At 33.4% G+C, this 20,363-nt stretch overlaps 1 protein-coding gene across 2 annotated transcripts in view; it reads right to left on the bottom strand.

Annotated features, from left to right (window-relative positions):
* Window positions 1-20,363, bottom strand: part of PRR16 (proline rich 16) — a 297,195-nt gene that overhangs the window by 33,035 nt on the left and 243,797 nt on the right. The gene's annotated exons all lie outside the window — the stretch shown is intronic.

Raw genomic sequence — 20,363 nt, 5'->3', positions numbered from 1 at the left:
CGCCATGGTGTCCAGGAAGGCCTCCCCTCCCACACCACCAAGATATTAAGCTGAGGTAAAACCCCTGGCTCACTGCAGCTGACTGCGAGCAGAACAGGCAGTCTTTCTCCCTGTCAGCTGTTTCAAGGAAAAAGGGAGGGGAGGTCAAGGTGCTTTTCTTCAGGGAAGTTAGCCAGCGAAGCACACTTTGAATCTCCAATATGGAGATTCAACACAGAAACACAGGAGAAAGCCAAGACTGAAACTCCTTCATGGAAATGTGCACTGACTAGCAACTTCTGTTGTCCAGTCTGGAAATTGCATGGACAAAAAACTTCCTGCATTCTGTTTTCAATCCCTGGGAGAAAATCTGTGCCCCACTAGTGAATCTCTGGACCAATTTTCAAAACGTAAGCTAAGCTGGGCAATTTTAAAAACTGAGAATAAGTTGAACCAAATATCAAAGAAGAGCTGTAAAAGAAAATAGTCAAGAGAGAGAAATTAGCCATCAGAGTAAATTCACCAACATATTCAGATGCTTAGAAATCAGCAAAAAATTACAAGCCATACTAGGAAACAAGAAGAGATGGCCCAGCCTAAAGAACAAACTAAATATTCTGAAAAGATCCAAGATTTGATACAATTAATCAGTGATAATCACACATCTTTCCTAAATTACTTCAAAGAATTTTTTTAAAAATGTCTAAAGAAATAAAGTCTGTTAAGAAGACATTGGGAGAGCATAAGGAACAATTTGAAAACCTGCAAAGGACCCCATATGGGAATGAAAGACATGATGGATGAGATTAAATGGTGGCAGCTAGGTGCAGGGAATGGGAGGAAGAGATGAGATGTGGAGGCGTTTTGGGGACTTGGAGTTGTCCTGGGTGGTGCTTCAGGGACAATTACCGGACATTGTAGATCCTCCCAGGGCCCACTGGATGGAATGTGGGAGAGTATGGGCTATGATGTGGACCACTGACCATGAGGTGCAGCAATGCCCAGAGATGTACTTACCAAATGCAATGAATATGTCATGATGATGGGAGAGAGTGTTGCTGTGGGGGGAGTGGTGGGGTGGGGGCGGTGGGGTTGAATGGGACCTCATATTTTTTGAATGTAATATTTTTAAAAAATGAATAAATAAATAAATAAATAAAGACCAAAAAAAAAAAAACTCATTAGAGGCACATAAGAGCAGATTTAAATTGCTTGAAGACAGAATTAGTGATTTTAAAGGGAGAACATCTGAACTGGGAAAGGCAGGAGAACAGAAAGAGAAGAGAATGGAAAAAAATAAAGGAACAGAGTGTCAGGAAATTGAATGACAATGCAAAATGGACAAACATTCACTTTTTTGGTGTCCCAGAAGGAGAAGAGAATGGAAAAGGGGCAGAAAGAATATTTGAAGAAAAAATGATTAAAATTTTCCCAACCCTTATGAAGGGCATAGTTTTCAATATCCAAGAAGGACATCACACCCCAAACATGATAAATCAAAATAGACCTACCACAAGACACCTACTATTCAGAAAGACAAATATCAGAGATAAAGAGAGGATTCTGAAATCAGCAAGAGAAAAGCAAAGCATCACATTCAAAGGAATCTCCATAATATTAAGTGCTGACCTCTCATCAGGAACCATGGAGGAGAGGAGAAAGTGGTATGATGTATTTAAGGTACTAAAAGAAAAAAAACTGCCAGCCAAGAATTCTGTATCTGGCAAAGCTGTCCTTCAAAAATGAGGGTGGGTTCAAAGTCTTCTCAGACACACAAAAACTGATGGAATGTTACCCAAAGCCCAGATTTGCAATAGATAATAGAGAGGGTGCTGCAGCCTGAAAGGAAAAAAGAAAGGTGAGAGATTTAAATAAAAGTTTAGAAATGAAGATTATGAGGAAGTATAAACTGAAGGATAAGAAGACAGATACCAGAATGACATGACAACAGAGAGCTAAAGGACAAAATGGATGAAGTAAATAATGTCTTTACAATAATAACATTGAATGTTGATGGATTAAACTTCCCAATCAAAAGACATAGACTGAAAGAATGGACAAAAAAATATGAGCTGTCTATATGTTGTCTACAAGAGACCCACCTCTCATGTAAGGTTAAAAATGAAAGGTGGGAAAGAGTTAGTCCATGCAAATAGTAACCAAAAGAGAGGTGGAGTAGCATCTCTGATGATGCCTTGATTGGACATTTTCACAGACTTGAAACTTAATATTTTACCCGAATAAATTCCCAGTATAAAAGCCAAACCATTTCTGGTGTTTTTGTATTGGTAGCCCTTAACAACTAAAATAGTTTAACTATTCTTTTTTGCTTACTATTTGTGTGGACTATCTCCTTCCAGTCTTTCACATTCAGCCTATTTGTATTCTTACATATAAGATGAATCTCTTGTAGACAGCATATAGATGACTCATATTTTATCTATTCTGCCAGTCTGTGTCTTTTGATTGGGGAGTTTAATCCACTAATATTCAATGCTATTACTGTTGAGGTTTTAGTTCCTTTACCCAGTTTAACCTTTGGCCTTCTGTTGTCTCATCTCACCATTAACTTTCTTTTTATCATTTCATTTCTACACTCTTATCCAAGTCACACTCTCCTGCCTTTAACTTTCAGGCTGCAGCACTCCCTTTAGTATCTTTTGTAAATCCAATCTCTTGGTGACATACTCTCTGTTTGTTTATATGTAAAGACTTTCAATTCCTCGTCATTTTTGAAGGAGAGTTTTGCTGAATAAAAAATCTTGGTTGGCAGTTCTTCTCTTTCAGTACCTTTAATATATCATACCATTGTCTTCTTGCCTCTGTGGTTTCTGGTGAGAAACTGGTACGTAGTCTTATTGAAAATCCCTTGTATGTGATGAATTGTTTTTCTCTATCTGCTTTCAGAATTTTCTCTTTATCTCTGGCATTTGATATTCTGAGTAGTATGTGTTTCATTGGAAGTCTATTAAGGTTTATTCTGTTTGGAGTACATTGCCCTTTCTGGATATTGATATTTATGTCTTTCATAAGGTTTGGGAAAATTTTGGTCATTGTTTCCTCAAATATTCTTTCTGCCCCTTTTCTATTATCTTCTCCTGTGTCACAGATAAGGTGTACTTTTGTGTGTTTTGTGGTTTCATACAATTCCCTGAGACCCTGTTTATTTTTTCCATTCTTTTTATGTTATTTGATTTTTCAAATTCAGATGCTCTGTTCTTTAATTTACTTATCCATTTTTCAGCCAATTCAAATCTGCTGTTGTATGCCTCTAATGTATTTTTTAATCTCATCCTTTGTGTCTTTCATTCCCGTTAGATATGTTACTATTCTTTGCAAGCTTCCAAAATCTTCTTAATGCTCAACCAGTGTCTTCTTAGTATCATTTGTCTCTTTTGTCATATTTTCCTTCAACTGCTTTAATTGATTTAGGTTATTTGTGTGAACATTATTTATTAGGTGTTTCAAATCCTGTGCCTCATCATGATTTTTAATTTGTTCCTTTGGCTGGAGCATATCTTCCTGTTTCTTAGTATGGTTTGTAATTTTTTGGTTATGTCTATATATCTAATTCTGTTGGTGAATTTATTCTGAAGGTCAGTTTCTCTCTCTCTTGCCTAGTGGTTTTGTTTCATAGCTCTTCCTTGATTTTCAGTTCAACTTATTCCAAATCTTTAAAATTGCCCTGTTTAAAACAGGGCCAGGGACCCACTAATGGGGTGCAGACCAGATCCAAGGAGTCCTGGGAACAAGGCAAGAGGAAGCAAAAAACCTTTTTGCCCCTTCACTTTCCCAGCCTGCCAGCGATGGCATGCTTCAGTGAAACTTGCCATAGAGGTGACTCTCAGCTTCCACTGGCTGGTGTTTCAGGGCTCTGGTTAGAGCCATGATTCAAAGCTGGGCCCTGCTTTTTAAATTTGCTGGAAAATCCACACTCAGCCTTCACTACACCTTTCCTCTCCCCAGAGAAGAAAATGTCTTCTTCCCTTTCAGTTGGCCACAGCTAGCCACAGGTTTTACTGAGGCTGTTCACCTTAAGAGTGGGGGATGGACACCATTTCAAGCAGTGTGGGAATTAACTAGCAGTTTTCATTTTGGCCTCTTTGTCTGTCTATCCCCACTCCCTTCTAGACACGATATGTGGCACTCTCCTGGTCTGCAGATCCCCAAAGCAGCTCCTATGAACAGCTTCTGCCCTTCCTCCACTGTTTTTGTAAGAGAGGTAAGCCCTGTCAAACTGTTCGGACACCATCTTCCTGGAACTCTTGCTAATGAAGTTTTGTTTAATAATTTTTATGTTTTCAACAAAATGGCCACATTAAAATTTAGTTTTACATTATAAATTTATATGTACATACTTTTCCTCTAATAAATCTTAGGTTACTGATTATTTTTTACTCTAATGCAGTTGGCAGAAGCTAAATAGAATGATTATGAAAATGAAAATTACAATTCCTTTTTAATTTGAGAGATTAGAAATATCATTTTCATTTTGTATCTATGATTCATTAAAATTTTTCAAAATCATAGCAGTAAAGGTTTATGTTTGCAACTAATTATATATCAACTTCCAAAGACTATAGTCTCAATTTATCTGATATCATTATACATTAATTACTTTATTTTTAATCTTAAATGAGAAATATCATGACCTTATATTTTAGGAATATTGTCAAGTGTTTTTATGATTATTTGCACGATGAAAACCACAAAATAAATTAAAACGATTAAGTTCTTGATTCCAAGCCCTATTATCTCTTTTACTATACACAGCAAAGAAGAAAATAGGTCCTATCTTTTTCCATGGCCAACTCTCTCTATCCATGATATTATTTAACTGTAATGAACTGAGAGCAAACTGAAATTTAACTGATTTTTATCTAAAATTGGCTAATTAACTCCTAGTATTAACAATTTATCTTCAGCTCTTTGAATTGGAGTAAAGAGAGATATGCTTTAGTTGACAGGAGTTTACTGTAAATAGTTAAGGAAATAGGCAAAAGTTAAGGAAATAAGGAAATAGGATATCAACTCAAGACAGAGACAGCACTCAGCCCCTTATCAGGAAGACTGGATTCCTCAATTTTTGTTTCTTCTACTTGTTTTTAAAACAAAAGAATTTATACAAATTCAACAGATAACATTTATTGAAAGCAAGCCTGTGCTCTCTTCCATATATTATCTCTTTTCACATCAACTGCAAGTCTATCTTTCCATTTAACAGAGAAGATAACTGAGGGTTTCATCCAAATATAACAGTTAATCAGGCAGACACTGAATTTTGTACCCAAGAAGCTTTCTCTCTGGAATGTACTTTTTATGCTATTATATTTCAAATTTTCATTAAAACCTAAAAATTCTAACCTAAAATAAGTTTACTCTTCTTTATACCTCGTGACTTCTGATTACTGAAATAGGAGAGTTTCACTCCTTGGATATATCAGCTCTAAATTCAGTCTTTTTGTCACCTGTGGTATATAATTTTTTTTGGTAAACTTTTTATTTTGAAGTAATTTCAAACTTACAGGACAGTTGCAAAAATAATACAAAACCCATTCATAGTACTCTAACCAGATACCCAAAACCACCAACTTTTAACAATTCCCATATTTGTTATATCATCCTCTATCTACCCATCTACCTATCCTATCTGTCAATTTATTTTTCAAACATTTGAGAGTAGGTTGTATATAGCATGCACCTCGAACACTTAGCACGTCTGTGTACTTTTCCTAAGAACAAGGAATTCACTTATGTAACCACCTTACCTAGGGTAATCAAATTCAGGAAATTTAACTTTGACACAAAACTTAAAGTTTATCTTCCAGTTTTTTCATATGTCCCAATAACATTTGGGCATTTTCTTTTCCACTATTAGATCCAGTCCCAGTTCATATATTGCCTTTAACTGCCATTCTCTCTTTGGTCTATCTGCTATAACATTTAATTAAAGATACAGTATTTCTCTGGTGAAAAAGACACTTCTCTAGGCTTTTCTTGAATTTTATTTATGTCATGAAGATACTACAAGATCATTTCTGAAAACATTCTGGTCAATAAACATAAATATCAAGTAATCTCAGAGTTTATATAAATAAGTAACTTTTCTACCTAAATGGAAATAATAATAGTATAAACCTCACAGAATATTTGTGAGAATTAAATAGACTAATGCATGTGGAACTACTTAGCACACTAACAGGCATATAGTAAGTACCACATAAATGTTTCCAAACTCATCATTATCACCTTCACCACCATCATCATTTATCACCATTGTAATAATGATACTCTGAAGCAAGTAGAATTTGAAAAATTACATATGTGTGTGTGCATGTATATATATAAATCTATACATATATGTATAGATTTATACACTGTGGTTGTTTGAAATGATATGTACCACTAGAAAAACATGTTCTTAAGTTTGATCTATTCATGTGGGTGTGAACCCATTGTAAACGAGACTTTCTGATGAGGCTACTTCAGTTAAGGTTTCACCCAGCTCAGTCAGGATGGGTCTTAATTCTATTTCTAGAATCCTTTATAAGTGGGATGAAATTCAGACAAAGAGAGAGAAAAGCCACAGGGAGCAAGAGGTTGGACATTGATGGAACCCAGAAGACAGTGGACAGACCAGGAGATGCTGTTATATACCTTGCCAGGCTTACCAGAAGCCAGCCACAGAATGCTGGTCTTTGAGAAGAAAGCAGCTTCTTGATGATACCTTGATGTAGATTATTTTTGCCCAGTCTCAAACTGTAAGCAAATAAGTTCCCATTGTTAAGCCTGACCTATTTCGTGGTATTTCCTTGAGCAGCCTGGGAAAGTAAAACACCCACTCGCCTCTCTTTATCTTGTCAAATTACTAAAACACAACTCTTTAATTAAAATTTTAAAAAATTTATCCAAGAAGAGCTGATGACCTGTGTGGCACAGCCTCAGCAGTCACAATTTTTCCTTTTCCTTGCTCAATTATTGTCTCATCTTTCTCCTACTTAATAATATCTTATTACTTACAGCAAATAAGGAATGTTTTAATCTCGTATGGCCTTTTATTCAACCATATCTCTCTACTGAATTTACACTTTCAAAGGAGACTAACGCCTGATTAATTGTTAGATTCAAAGGTCATTTCTTAATCCTTATGTTCCTGGACGTCTGTAGAGCATTTGATTCATTTGACTCTCTTTTTCTTGAAACTCTTGAATTTCTTTACCTCAGAATGCACCATTAACACCAAATTGACCTCCTTAAAGTGTTTTTTTTTTTTTAAATCACAGCAGAATGCACCATTAACACCAAATTGACCTCCTTAAAGTGTTTTTTTTTTTTTAAATCACAGCAGTTCTCTACTCATTTATTCATGGAAAAAATTTAAAAGTCCTTAGTGTGCCATTCAACATTCATCACATTCTTAGTATTTTTTTTAACACACTGGTTGAAAGAGACACTTCTACGTTTCATCTTTTCTATCAGAATTTTCTCATTTCTTTCTCTTTATGAGAAATATGTAATTATGTTTTATTAGAATTTCTTCTTTCCCTTTTCTCTTGTTATCTATTTGTTGCTTTCCATTAACTACTTCAAGCTGAACTAAGTGTCTGTGTAATGAGTATTTTGCCCACTTCAGGTAAATTGACCTATAAAAGCCACAAAGGGAAATCTGTAATAGAATATCATTCTTTAGTATTTTAAACATGATTTGGGGAAAAAATTCAGAACCTTGGACAGCCTAACAAGTTCCATCCTACCTGTAATAAGGAATGGAAATGGAAATGTTGCTAATTGTTTGTCTCAAACATGAGAATCAATATTCTTTAGGAAGTTTATAAAGGAATCCTTAAAGTTCCCTTTTGTTATGAAACTCACCAAGTGAGATTGATCTAAGCAAGGGTAAGCCTTATTAGTGCAAAGACAGACAAAATTGGGAAAGATTTCTGATGCACAAGTATTTAGCATCTCCCTATCCCTTTTAACATTCCAATCATAAACATAACACAGGTTATGAAGCAAAATTAGGTTATTTTGTGTTATTTCCATTTCTGATCAGTTCCACATTATTTATACCACTGTCTATTCTTTTCTATCATATGATGGTGTTTCTGGTCTAATCTGGAAATTAATATATTTTATAGATTCTTTTACTTGGATCTTGTCTTTTTTAATGGGCAAAAAAAGTATAAAATGTATTTTTCTGGGGTAAGCAGTTTCTTCTTAAAGATGATCCTTTCTCAGCTCTGGAACTGAGTTCCTTTTAAAAAGTTTTCCTATAAGAACATCCTAAATGGTATATGGCTCTGATAATCAGGGCAAAGATATAGAATTGATATTAACTTATCTGTATCATCAGAAGAATTACATTAAAATACTCCAATCTTCAGGAAAAGTTAGCTCTTCCTAATACTGAACAATTTTGAAGATACAGGAGAAATTCTTGAACTGCAAGAAATTAGAAATTCCATCTAATTATTCACTTAATCTTATTGGGTTCTTTTTAGAAACTACTATCATAAACATATAAGTTCAGGTACAAAGCATAAATGTTCATATTTGGAGTAGTTCAAATCAAGAATATTTTACCTTATGTTCTTACTTTCAAGAAAGGTAAGTCTTCTGAAAATATACCAGTATGAAAAGGAGTTTAAGTAGCAAAATGAAAATAAAGTGCCATCAAATACGGTGAAAGCTTTAAGGTATGGGTAGCCTTGAATCCATAGAGTTGTAATTAGGCTTATATCATATCAGAATGAATTAATAATTTGCCTTACCATACTGCATTAAGTTTTGAAAAAACTCAACAGCTTGAGGCTGAATATATTTTCCAGAAGCTCTTTTATCATTCATTTAACTGTTAATTTGCTTCAAACTCCAGCAAAAATATTTAACCAGGCAAAACATGTTGCTGAATGCTCTGATATATAAAGATATCAGATTTTTCTCAACAAATGAATGAAAAAAGATTCAGAATAGGATCCATTTTGTTTCAGGTGCATTCTCTCTGGCTTCAAACATTTTCTTGTCTTCATTTTATCATGGGGTAGGAGTTAGACAGTGTAATGTCTCACATTTTCTCAAAAGAGAAAGAATTTATATATGAAGGAAAGTTGACTAAAAATTAGGCCTTGCAAAATTTCAACATGGAAATATTCTCTGGTAATTTTCCATCATTCATTTCCCACAGATGAAGGATATTCAGAGGAGAAATGCTCCATATGCAGTGTCCTTTCTATAGGCATTATTTGTTGATATCTTGCAGACCTCCTTCTACCTACTTTTCCTGTTTGGAAATAAAATTTCGTAAAAATAAATATAAATATATTCTTAGGCATTAATTATTTCACATTATAGATGAAATCAGTGGTATTCTTACCAGCTGTCAATGCATAGATAAGAAATGCTTAATGAGAATTTGACACATAACTTGACAATCTAAAAGAAATACACTGATTGCATTACTATAATTTTCTGAGTTGTTTCTTGTTTCCTTAATTTTCTACATCTCACCTGTAATAATCCAAATTCAGGTTCAAATCTTGAATCAAAACTGCTTGAAAACAGTTTCTTTTTTAAGAAAAAAGAAAATTATGATTATGGAGTGATGGGAATGTTAATAGAAGCATGTTATTTCTTTGGACTATTCAGAATAAAAACATTATGAATGATTCTGTACTGGTTGAGAAGTCTATGCCCCTGTGTTTCATTTCTTCAAATGCTAAAATGACCATGTAATTGTCAGCACACTTTAATTAATAATAATAACAAACTGGAAAAGAAAAAAAAAACATTAAAAAGCCTGAGTTACACTTTTTTATAATAGTCTCCAAGTACTCCATAGCACACACTTTAAAGCTTAAGTAGCATCAATGATTTTCTACACATGCAGAAATGGAAAATAGTTTATTGTACATAAGATTATTCAACATCCTCATATAATAATTTTGCCCTATTTGATTTAATTTCAAGTTATATCTTATGATGTTCTTCATTTGAATTCTTAGATAATCCCTTATAGTCTCTATTTTTTGTACTTCAAGAAAAAGAGAAGGTACAAGATTCTATCTTCAGTCAACATGCAATTGTGAAAATCTTAAATTAGCAAACTTGAACATGTACATGAGTTTCCTAAAAGGGAAAACAATGAACAATTCCCCAAGAGATATTCGGTAAGGACAGATATTGAATCAAATGTTTTTATTTATCTGGTTTAAAAAATATTTTGATGTTCTGAAAATTTTCTAATTAAGCAATATGAAAATTCATAGTATCGTGTTTCCAGTTTCAGTTCAAAGATATCAAGTGCTGAAAAGACTATAGATCTCACTGTTAAAACAAGTGAAAAGCAGGACAAACTGCAAATTAAAGACTTTTCTTAAAATCATTAGAGAACTGAGATCGTAGGGCAAATAAATATCCTAAAATCCAGAGAGAGACAGGCACCTACAAGAGAAGGAGAACCTTGTTTAACTGTGACTTGCACTGCCAAATACTGCAAAAAGGTGATTTCAACACTCAGGTTTTTACTCCAGAACTTCACCAAGAATATCTAGGAGGTCCTAGAAAACTAACCCCTGGTGCTGACTGGGGAACTAGAACATTTAAGGCAAAATTAATATCGGTTGTACACAATCTTCTCCACAAAATAGAAGTGGGAAGATTTAAAAACTCATTTTGTGGGAATAGCTTCACTCTAATATCAAACTAGATCAACAAATTTGATTATAGCCCTGATATGCACATGGACAAAAAATTCATCTACAAAATATTAGCCAATCAAATTCATGAATGTATAAAAATGACAATGTATCACCACCGAGGTTCATTCCAGGAACATAAGGCAGGACCAACATTCAAAAATCACCAAATTAATAGACTAAATAAGCAAAGTCATATGGATATCTCAGTAGATGTAAAAAACGTTTGAAAAAAATTCAACATCCTTTTGTGAAAAAAAATCTCAGCAAAGTAGGAACAGAAAAATTTTTCTTAACAAATAGCATTTACAAAACAAACAAACAAAAAATCCTATAGTTAACATCAGACTTCACAATAAAATGCTGAATACTTTCCCTTTAAGATCATGATGACAAGAATGTGTTCTTTCATCACTCCTCTTCAGTATTGCATGGGAAGATCTAGTCAGTATAATAAAGCAAGAGAAAGTTATAAGAGGCATATGGATTAGAGAAAAAGACATAAAACTCTACCAAAAAAAGAAAGAAATAGAGAATTTAAAGAATTGTCTAGAGAAATCAAATGAAAGAAAAAGTATGAAATGTAACTTGAAATTAAATAAGGCAAACCTGTTACATTAGAAGGTTGAATAAAGTTGTTCTTTCACTTATATTAATTTCCAGTTTTGCATGGGTAAAATTTTTTTTTCAGAAAATCTCAAAAAATCTAAACAAAAATTGGTAAGAATAATTCATGAGTTTAGCAAGACTTCAGAATATAAGATCAATATACAAAATTCAAACTTATTCCTATAAATTAACAATGAACCATTGGAATTTGAAATTTAAAAAATATTCTATATACATTGGCATCAAAAAAATAAAAACTCATGCATAAATCTTACAAAATATGTGCAGGAGTTGTAGGCTAAAAACTACAAAGTATTCCTGGGAGAAATTTAAGACTTAAATAGTTGGGGCAATATACCATGTTCATGGGTTGGAAGACCCATGGTTGTCAAAATGCCAGTTCTTCCCAAAATGATCTATAAATTCAATGAAATCCCAATCAAAATCCAATTAGGCTTTTTTGAAGATATTCCAAAACTGATTTAAAATTCATATAGAAATGCAAAGGACCTGAAATAGCCTAAAGCACCTTGAAAAGATGTTGGAGATTGAACTCTAGATGACAGCAAGACTTGTTATAAAGTAACTGTAAGCAAAATAGTGTAATACAGGTATAAAGACAGAAAGAGAGAGCAAAGAAATAGAGTAAAGAATGCAGAAATAGACCCACACAGGGACAACTGATGTTCAACGCATGTGTAAAGGCAAACCAAGGGAGAAAATATTGTCTTTTCAACAAGCAGTGCTGGAAACATTTGGATAGGAAATATAACAAATGAACTTCGATTCACACCATGCCCAGTATACAAAAATAACTCGAAATGGATTGTGGACCTAGTTGTAAAACCTAAAACTATAAAACATCTAAAAAGAAGCAGAGGATAAAACATTTGTGAGGCAAAGATTTCCTAGCTATGACTCCAAAACTAAAGTTCGTAAAAGAACAAATTGATAATTTGGACCATAACAGCTAAAAACTTTCACTTATTGAATTAGGAAAATTAAAAGATAAGCCCCAGACTTGAATATATCACTTTCAGAATTGGGTAGACACAGTGAGAAAAAAATATTATGCAGTTAAGAAGTGTTTAATACAAACAACAAATATAATTATATATATTTACAGAAAGAGGGGAAGAGAATATTGCCTCCCAAATAAACCTGGTGCATTGTTCTTACCTCTAAGAGGATTTACAAAAATTTGTCATGCATTTTGAAAAAAAATATATAAAAATATTTGAAATAGAAAATTTTTCATGTCAAATTTTCTGATAATTAGAAGTAAATTAGTAAGCAAAAATAGAAACAAATATGAGTTGATGACAAAAATATTAACATTTTAGAAATTAATAAAAAATGCTTATAAAAATTATTGAGTTTAAATAGCAAATTAAAATAAAATTTGTAGACTCTCTAAAAACCAAGGAAAATTAGAATAATCCATGCAAATAATAATAGAGCAGAACATCTATACACAGAGAGTATTTTGTGGCCACAAATATCTACAATTTTAAAAAAGAGAAAACAAAAGAACAAAATACTCATTTAAAATAATTACGCAGAAAAGCAATTAAATAAACCATAAGAAACTAAAATAGGAAATTGATGAAGGAAAAAAATCTTAGATTAATAAAGTACAAAACCACATGCACAAATGTGAGTGCATGTGCACACAGAATATCTATGACCAGATGTTGCTTATTTGAAGATACCAATAAAAGCTGAAAGATATTTTGGGTATTTAAGTGCAAAGATGAACAATAAAATAGATCAGACTTGGAATATGAAAAGAAAAATAGTCACAGTTTTAGGAGCAGTTAAAAGAATTATAAGAAACTAGGACATGTGACTCTGACAAAAAAATTGCTTTGAAAAGAAGGAAATAGATAATTTCCAGAAAATATATATAACTTCACAAAATTGATTAAAAATAGGTAAAAAAAAAACTTGGTTAGTTCAATTAACATAGAAAAAAATCAGAAAGATGATTAATGATTTACCATTAAATGAAATCAAACAAGTGAGGTGATTAAGGACAGATTTAGTAGAAGCCAAGAATATTCAGACAAAATACATTGAGATCCATAATAAGTGAGGTCAGATAATTGAGGAGCTAAACATTCCAGCAAGGGTCAACCTTGGAATACTTTGTTTATGGGAATAAGTGTGGTTCCATCACACAGTAAGACAAGAAAGGAAGATACTGAAGGAAAACTCTTTAAAAGAACTAAACCAGGGTAGATTATTTGAGATTTCTTATCTACACTTCATTGTATTTGCATATGCTGAAAAATCATCCAAATAACATATTGAAATACATAAAGACAACATCATATGGATCTGACAGATGGAAAGATGACAGCCTCTAATTTGAGGAATTCTTCATTATCTGGTTCATGGAATCAATTCAATTTCCTTAAAGTAGTAAATTCCATTTATTATCCTGAGGGACATTGCCCTCTGCCCTGCAGTTTAAATGTGACTTTAGTCCTTCATTGAAGCTGAGGTTGATAGGAATAATACCAGATTTCATCAAATAACTGTCAGGTCCTTTGATCGTTTCTACAGATCAAGATGTCACAAATCCAACCCAGAATAGCTGCAGGACACTAGAACCAAAGACAAAATTTCAGATATATCAAAATTTCCAATGCCTGTTCTACAGGTAAATAATGGCTGATTCAAACTGTCAAAAACTTTCGGTCCGTTGTCCCATTTCTCTGTAATGTTTGACTCTTAAAAATAGGTAAAGGTTTTTCTAAGTCAATGAATCACAGGCAATCTAAACTACAAGATATTTTAATAGTGGTTTAATTCAATCACCAATGTGCATCTTGACCTAGTATAATAACCATGATTCTGTGGTTTTACTCAACAGAAAGAAAACCTGTATAATTTTGCAATATCATAAATTTATTAGAAAAATGAAGGTGTATCTCAGATTAATACTGCGAGCCATGCCTGGGGAAGGACAGAAACCAGGGAAACTCTTGAGTATTAGGTTGGGGCAACAAATGGGGAGTGTTTTGAGTTCTTCAGGAGGGATGAGTGAATTCCAATCTTTTGCTGCTCAAATTCTAGGAAAAGTGCTTGTAAATGTCTTTGGTGATATCAACATGGCCGGGCGAATAAAGGAAAATCTATCAATAATCTTTCTAAGATCTTACCCTATGGAGGGGGATTAGCTCCTTAAAGTGAAAATTAGTTTTCTGTAACAAGTATAGGGGGAAATGCATACTGGGTCAGAAAAACAAATAACTATGCCACCTGCTCTATGATTCTCTGACAAAGGGATGTTGATTCTACTTAAACAGAATCAGCACTGTGAATCTATGACTTCCAAAGAAGCCTTTTTCATGGTTCTCTTGAATTAAGCAGTTTTTCTTCATATCTTTAATCTATCACTTTTAATTCAATTCCATGGAGTCCCTCTTCTGCATGAAATTCTTGAAAGCAATTTCAAATAATTCAACCAATTACTAATCCACCTTGTAATTTGTATATCTATACCTTGACTACAAAGATTTCAGGGAAACTTTATAAAATGCTTCAAATCTGTATTTCCCTAATAGTGACAAATAAAAAAGATGAAATGAGCATGATTGTTTAGTGAATCCTAGGCTCTGGTGATCACTACTTCTATTTTTTGTTCCCATACATTACCCATTTAATAATATTTATTAGTACTTTGATGCAAGTGACATCAAACACACTGATAATTAATTTTTGGATTCTACATTCCATTTACATAACAATAATAACACTTGTCCATCCTGAAACTTCCAACATCTTACACATTGTCTAGAATTTGTCATTGATATGTTTTCTGAGTATCCTGGGAGTTTAATTATTTATGTCTAAGAGGCTTAAATAGGAGACACTATTCTCTTAAAAGTTTTCAGCATCAACAAACCTCAAATGTCAGAGCTAGAAGAAACTTTAAAAATTGGTTCCTCATCTTTAACAGATCAAGTGGAAAGCAGAAGTCATTTGCCCATGTTACTTACTAACTTGGAGAAAAATTCCTTTGTCAAAGCATGTTATTTCTACCTCCCACAATATTTCAAACTCAAGACCACTATCCTTAGATGGTGATTCTCTTTTTTCTTGCCTCTACTTACACCTGCTTTTCTTTTGCTTAAATATATTTGTATCATTCCATTCTGACACTATTGCTAACTTAATAATATTAATGAGAAACATTTATATAGCCTTTATCATGTTCCAGGCATTGTTATAACTGCTTTATAAATAATAACACATTTAATGCTCACAATGGACAACAAGTAGGGTAAAAACGACTTATCCAATGACACACTTCTAAATGGCAGAGCCAGGATTTAAAGCCAGCTCTGTTTCCAGAGTCTGTGATCCTAAATACTACAACAGACTGTCTCTCAAAGCCCAACTGTGAATAGGTCACTCTGCTGCTCAAAGTATACAATGGCCCATCACTGCCAAATATATACATTGCCAAGCCCTGGCATATTCCATGCCCCTTGCAGTCCAACCCCATGTTCATTTTCCTATCTGGTACTTTTCCTAATCCATTTCTGGTCACCTTTGTCAAAGGATGGTTAACGTTCATAACTTCAAACTGTAAGTCCCGTAATTACAGTCACTTTCCTATAATCTGGTCCTTCCCTTACCTAACCTTATTTTGTATCACTTTCCAATATACACATAGCTTTAGGTAGGACAGTGGTTTTTCTGCTTCCCTCCCCCGACATCACACATACCTTTCTGATAATCAGCTCTGTACCCCTGGACCTCACCCTCATGCCTAAAATATACTCATCCTTTCTCATTGTCAGCAAAGTCTCTCCCGGCATAACTCAAGTGTAAACAAATCTGAGCTTTCTGATCTCGATCTTCCCATAGTTTTCATATCTCCTTTTCAGTTAGAATATAATTATCTCTAATTCTCTGAAATCCTGTGAATGTATTTTCCTTTAAACTTGCATGTTAATAGAGGGCAGGGTCATGATATACATCTTCTATAACACGAAAGTACCCAATGAATACATGTTAATCAGTTCTTCCTGAACAGTTCCAGCATCTATTATAGACTCGAACCATAAAATGATCTTCTGCAGGAAAGTACACCAATTAATGGGACTTTATAGAAAATACTAGAAGAGTTAAAAAAACAAACAAACAAGATTTTATTTTCCAAGTCTTATCATATAAGCTACTTTGGTATAACTTATTCCCAAACAGTGGTTTTTCTTCAGCAATTTCAATAATTGTTTGAGATATTGATTTTTTATCATGAGATGATTAATTACATAAGGTACATGTCAATATGAGATAGCAAACTTTTCTTTTTGTTTAAGTGCTATGGGGAGGCATAGAGTGAGGTTTTGACAACTAAATGGAAAGTCAGTACAAGCCCGTGGAACATTAGATTTCAAAGTACAAGAAATAAAATGTCATAATATGTTATGAGATGCATGTTTTAAAGGTAAGTTAGAAGGTTTTATGAAGATAAAATAAGGGATATCACCTGAAATCCTCAAACTTAAATCTTTTAAGCATTTCTCTAATGTTTTCTGTGAATATGTGTTTATCATTGCTTCAACTTTAACATATAGATATATGTATTCTATACTGTTTTTAAAGAAAAAAGTTTTTAAATATGTTTGTAATTTCATCTTACTATTTGAGCAGTGTGGCCAAGGCTTTGACATACTATTGCCATTTGATAGTGGCATACACAACAGTAGTAGCAAGAATAGATATTTGTTTATTAATCAATAGGAGTAAATAAAAATTGTTTAAGTTACAAAAAACTAAATAAGCAATGACAACAAATATCACTTTTTGATTCCATGTCTATCATTGCCTTTACATAAAAATAATTTTTCTTTCCGACATATCATTATTGCTGAACACTTTCTCATAGTCCCTGGTAATTTTTCCCTTGCTCTCTGTTTTCCACCTACATGAATCTTCTTTTAGTTCATTTAATTCTCCATCCCTACTGTCTCCTACCTCAAGGATTGATCACATCTCATTTATCTGCCTGACATGCTACCTGCTAAATGAATGTCTCTTTCATCCTCAGATTTTAGCTCAACTATCACTTCCTCACGTAAGCTGGCCCAGAATCCTACTGTAGACAACATCTCCCAAATATTTACAAGAGCTTTTATTCTTTTATCATGGCATTGTCAAAGTTTTACATTAAGTATTATATCTTTATTTGATTGTTTATTTCCCTCACTGTTCCATATTGTCCCCACTAATAAATACTTTGTTTTGCTCACTACTACAGTCTTTGACATATAAAAGATACACATAAGATATTAGGTGAATGAAGGAATGCATGAAAGAATGGATTACACATGGAAGGAGAAAATGGTGTAAGAGAAATACGTGGTATGTCAGCATTAGCTCTCCAAAACTGAAAAAAAAATAACTTCTTGGTAGAGAATCAACCAGTTTGAGTCAAGTAGAATCATACTCAATCTGCTCATTCTGAGTCTGACCATGTTATGGAACCTATATGTTTGACTGACAGATATGTGGAAGGAAGAAACCTAGTTTTTTGTTTCAGTATTTAACTCTCATAAGGCAAAAGTTATTGATAAGCAATCCAGGATCCCATCTAGCCTAAAAGTTTAATCATTCAGTAATGTATTTGCTAAAGGGATCCTGACAGATATTTTATTGTGTAGGGATCATTTTTAAATTATTGGATAATATATAGAAAATATATGATGGAAATGGGTGATAAATCACTTAACTTTGCTTATTCTAAGAAAAAATAATTTTTATTAATGTAGGGAACTTACTCTATCACATGTAGATTTTCTAATTTCTTGAATCTGAGAGTACCGATAATTGCTATCTCTCTGTAAACCCTAGTAGTTCAGGGTTTACAAAACATGAATTGCAAATGTTATTTTAGGAAAAGTTTGATAAACTAAATGACCTATCTTTCTTTCTTTCCTTCCTTCCCTCCCTCCCTCCCTTCCTCACTTTCTCATTTTCAATTTCACTGTCTTTCATTTTCACTCTATTGTAAAATAGAGTAAATGTTTAGGTCTAAGATATTTTGCCGAGTTTCTTGGGAGGCAATACCTACCAATTTAAAATCAGATCATGCCTTTTCAAGCATCCATTGGGAGTGTAGGAGGGCCAGTTAGGAGGTTTTCTATTTAACATTTGATTTTGCAACTTATTTTCAGTTTCACTTCTCTGTCAATCTTACAATGTTCCAAGAATCATTGATCTGATCACGTCTACTGGAGACTGAAGCAATTCCTAAAAGATGAAACTATCCACATGATAGAGAATATGATTGAAAATTCAAACACTGGTTTTTAGCAGAGAAACTGGTGTCATGCTTAAAGTAATGAACAGGTTAATTTAAAAAGATAACAACAAAAAACATGAGTTACAGAGCATGCCTAATAAAAAATTTATAATAACACAGTAGGTTAACTGGTAAAGATTCTATAAACCTAGCCCTAGCCCTACACATATGATGATTTACTGAGCCTAAATCTATGTCTTTGGCTTCATTTTAGAAAAATGTCTTAGATTTTCAATGTATGTTTAATTTTGAAAGCTTTTCCCCTTAATAATAGCCAATGCCCAGTAAACCTAAAGGCAAGCTTCCTGTTCAGCCAGTCAATAAAAAGAAAAAATCGATCTCTCAGCAACTCTGATAGAGTACATTTTCTCAAATAGGACTGACTGTAAAAAGAAGATTTTAAAAATTTTAACCCAAATTTCAAAGAAATCTTGGATTTATCCCAAGAATAACATTGTTATTACTCAATAACTATATTAGACAAGAGTTTGAATCAAAATAATTTCTTCTGTGGCTCTAGGTGAAGGGGAAATAATTTACTTTCATTTATTCTGAAATGAGGTATTGTTGAGTCAGTATTCCCCTACCACCCTTCCTGAATGGTTATTTCTCCTGACTGATTTTCTCTTACCAGGATTTGCAGCTCTGGCTGCACATTAACAATCTCTGGGAGCATCTTAAAAATGTCACTATCAGAGCCCTACCTTAGAAAAATTAAAACTAAATTTCCAGGATAGGACCTGGACAGTTATTGTTTTTAAATTTCAAAGGCATGTTTCTAATGCATGGTGAAGTTGAAAACCTTTAATCTAATGTCTCATCCCAAATTAGTCAAAGGTAAACTCTGAGGAGTTAAAGAAAAATAGTCAAGGGAATTGAACAATTCTAAATTCTGTTCCTGGATGCCTCCAGAAATGCTTCACCAAAAAGAACTTCCGAATTCCTGTCATGGCTTCAAATTTCCCATTTTTTTCAGTGGCTGAAAGTACATTTCATAAGATCAACGACAACTTCAAATAAGAGCTGTTTCACAGGTTCAAATTAAGCTTGACTAGAACAGGACAGGGGCTTTGAAGAGCATTTCATTTGCCTCACTATTTTTACCTTTGTGTCATTGTGAATCATAGTTATGGTTGCTTGGGCTATGGAGACCACATTCACTAATATATTTTTGCACTGATCACTCTTTCAAAATGATCCAAAGGAACAGAAACAATAATACAATTGAAATGGAAGAAAAGCTATTTTTAGAAAAGAGTGAAAAAAATCTAACTACAAACCTCCAGAAGATGATAGAGTATTGCCAAATCTCAAATTTTCACTTCCTCCAAACCTGAAAAATATGAATGGCAAATAGACTAAAACAAAACAAAACCAGGAAACAAACAAATAACCCCAGAAATACACCAGAAGTCATCAAATAAGAAGTTGGTGGCCAGAGAAAAAGTAAACATTTTAAAATTTCTACACGGTCTGTCTTGGTTTTGTTCCACATTACTCCTAGCAGCCCAATTAAGCACGGGGAGAAAAAGGTGATTAAACAACATTCTGAAAAAACTAAACTAAAAGTTCATTGTTGATAAAAAGCAGAATAATGCATGGAGGCAGTTCCAAGAGGACCAACCCCCAGCCACGTCAAAAAAAAGGAAAAACAGTTGACCTTTACCATTTGGGGTTTTCCTGCTGGGAAGATGTGGGGTAAAAAGAGAGACTTAAAATCCAGAGGTAAGCTCTCATTCATAGAGAAGAAATGAGCAAAA

Source organism: Dasypus novemcinctus, chromosome 2, assembly GCF_030445035.2.
Source record: "Dasypus novemcinctus isolate mDasNov1 chromosome 2, mDasNov1.1.hap2, whole genome shotgun sequence".
Taxonomy (NCBI): Eukaryota; Metazoa; Chordata; class Mammalia; order Cingulata; family Dasypodidae; genus Dasypus; species Dasypus novemcinctus.
Note: the sequence above shows the minus strand (reverse complement) of the source record. Positions and strands in the feature narration are given on the sequence as shown.